Here is a 3,394-nt window from a genome sequence, read left to right on the forward strand (position 1 = left end):
GAGACCGAGACCGAGACTGAGTTTGAAACCGGGACCGAGTCCGAGTCCGAGTCCGAGCTGGAGCCGGAGTCAGAGTTTGAATACTAATACAGGCAGTTGGGAGAAAGCCCAAAGCGATTGTCCCCCAGGGGGGGGGGGGGGGGGGGGCTGCGGGGGGTTCCAAAAGTATAGTAGGGAGAGTGTGGGGGTTGGAGCCCAGTGGAGCCAGTTTGGCCAGGAAAGGCCAGTTTGGCCCAGGAAGGCCAGACCCAGTGTTGGGTGATGAGCTGACCACTGGGAAGTCCAAGACTAGAGTGAACACAGACCAACAAGCGGGGTAGCTTGGTGAAGTGTTCAAGAGCCGGCTCTAGTTCCCCCGGGAGATCGACTGGCCGATGCTCCCAGTTCAAGTGTGGGTGGCACTACCTACTTGGATATCAGGTGTGGCTCAACGGAACCTCGCTCTAAGCCCATGGCTAGAGCACCCAAGGGTGGAAGGCGGGGAGAGTACCCAGGTGGCTCGCGTAAGGCCACAGTGTTCCAAAATGTTGTCCCAAAGGCCCAGACTGTGGAAAGGAAGAGGAGCAGTCCTCTAGGGTAGTGACCAAGGACACAGTCGTGTGGTGAGGAAGTCCCAGAGGACCGTGGGACTTAGTGGTCGGGCCTGTGGGCCTCGATCCAGTGGCAGTGTTGGCGAACACGGCCATGGTCGAAAAGGGACTTAGTGGGGACTGGAATGGAGATATTGGGGAAGGCTATTCCCCTTGTCGGTGGGCATCTTAAGGATGCTAAGGAGTGGATCTGAGATGACCACTCATAGATGGTTTGCCTAGTCTTGGAGAGCCAAGACTGTGATGCAAGTGGTATTGGACTACCAATGTGGCAAAGGTGATTGGGCATGGCCTTAGCGTAAGAAGCTGCCATGTCGGTGGTGCCTTTGAGTGTCGGTCATGGGATCGGACATGTGGAGCACTTGGACCAAGTGCAAATGTTGAGTGGCATGGATGCCATTCTCGGGGCTAGCAAGTCCCAAGTCCTGAATTGGACTTGTGGAGGTTGTGAATGAGACTCCTCCAAGTGGTCGGAGGTGTGGTTAAGTGACTAAAGTAGAATGGAAAATTTAGTCGCTTACACGTATCAGGTGTTGCGGCAAGTTGGACCACAAGTTTATGAGGTTCAACATAACGTTCAGCAAGCTAATCCTCTAGAGATTGTGCATGTGCAGCGACTGAAAGTCTTCGTACAAAGGGATCAGGAGGAGTTAATACCACCTACAGATCCACTGGTGCCTCCTCCTGATGTTCCTCCAGATCCCGGCCCATCTACAAGAGAACCCTGATGGTCTTCCATTATTCCGAGAGGAAGGGATGATGTGAGGGCCAAGTGTACGGCTACGATGCCGTATACTAATATTAGAGTAGTGGGATTTTGGTAGCCGTCGGATTGGTTTCAATCCGGACCACTTGCTCCTGTATATAAGCTAGGGTTTTTGGGCTAATTAATATGCACATTTTCTGTATTCCCTTTCCATATTCCGAGCACTCACAAATATAATATATTTTCAAGTTTTCTGATTAGTGGTTATATTGATATTCTATTTCATCAACTAAATTTGTTATTAAATTAGCATAATAATTACAACTTTAAATAATTAATAATATTAATTAAAGGATGTAATAAGGTTGGGTTATATTCAGATAATAAATATAGTTTTATATTTAGTGATTCAAATGATTATAATTTTATTATATATTTTTCGTGTCAGAATACATTTAGTTAAATGAAAAGTTCCATAAAAAATCATTCTAATAAAATTAAAATTTGAAATTATTTGATAACATAATTTTTGGTTTGCTTTAAAAAACTTATAGGATGTAATGAATATGCCTAGAATGTCCAAGAATATCATTTTTTAATCTAACGGTTGTGATTTTCTCCTCTTGGTAATCAAGATTTAATATTAATATTATTACTTACCTAATATAAATTATTTTTATTTTTATAATTATATATATTATATTTTGGTTTGCTTAAGCAAAACCGGAACTAGGATGGCAGTGAATATACCTAGAATATGCCTAATAAATTCTAGGATATTCTACCATCTAATTTTGTTATTCATTTAGATTAATTTTCTATTTATAATTTATAAACTTTCCTAAACACTTCCTAGTATATTCCTTTTATTCTACCATCTAATGGTTAATATGCAATAATATTAATCTTGATTTATAAATTATAAACATGTTTATAATTATTTATCGATTAGATTATTCAATAATTTTCTATGCGTTGCATGTAACAATGTTTGGTTTGCTTAATAGTAATGTCATTGAATAATTGTAACGCATGTGATCATGGGATGAGATTTGGATATACTGTCACCGTGGATCCTTGGAACCTTGGGGGATAAATGGAGATAAAATAACCACTAAGGGCTCTCTCATCAAGCAATTGCCCCTTTTCCAGTTGGCTTAAGGGGAGAGAGATAAGGTGCACTAGAGTTGGTATCAGAGCAAATGGCGCAGGTTCGATTCCCATTGATTAGTGGCTACTTAAAAGTATAATATACCCTTGAGCAAGGTATATTCCTACCCCTAAATTTGAAATCATACGTATTGGGCATCCATGCATACGTCCTTCCTCTTGTGTGGAGTATCCACGGACGAAGGTATCTACCGTGGGACTGCGGTACGGGTGGATGACTAGTTACCTCACATAGAATAACTAGTCTACACAATGGAAGAATTGGTAGATTGAGTGCGAAAATGGAGGTGCTGGTTCCCCATTAAATGAGGATAAAATAGCCACTAAATAGTCAATAAGGACATTGACATCTCTAAATGGGGGGTGAGTGTAGCACATGTGATCATGGGATGAGATTTGGATATACTGTCACCGTGGATCCTTGGAACCTTGGGGGATAAATGGGGATAAAATAGCCACTAAATAGTCAATAAGGACATTGACATCTCTAAAGGGGGGGTGAGTGTAACGCATGTGATCATGGGATGAGATTTGGATATACTGTCACCGTGGATCCTTGGAACCTTGGGGGATAAATGGGGATAAAATAGCCACTAAGGGCTCTCTATACTGTCACCGTGGATCCTTGGAACCTTGGGGGATAAATGGGGATAAAATAGCCACTAAATAGTCAATAAGGACATTGACATCTCTAAAGGGGGGGTGAGTGTAACGCATGTGATCATGGGATGAGATTTGGATATACTGTCACCGTGGATCCTTGGAACCTTGGGGGATAAATGGGGATAAAATAGCCACTAAGGGCTCTCTCATCAAGCAATTGCCCCTTTTCCAGTTGGCTTAAGGGGAGAGAGATAAGGTGCGCTACAATAATCCAATTGATCAATACTATATAAACATGTTTATAATTTATAAATCAAGTTTAATC

The sequence above is a fragment of the Selaginella moellendorffii genome, unplaced genomic scaffold, assembly GCF_000143415.4.
Source record: "Selaginella moellendorffii unplaced genomic scaffold, v1.0 SELMOscaffold_64, whole genome shotgun sequence".
In the NCBI taxonomy this organism is placed as follows: Eukaryota; Viridiplantae; Streptophyta; class Lycopodiopsida; order Selaginellales; family Selaginellaceae; genus Selaginella; species Selaginella moellendorffii.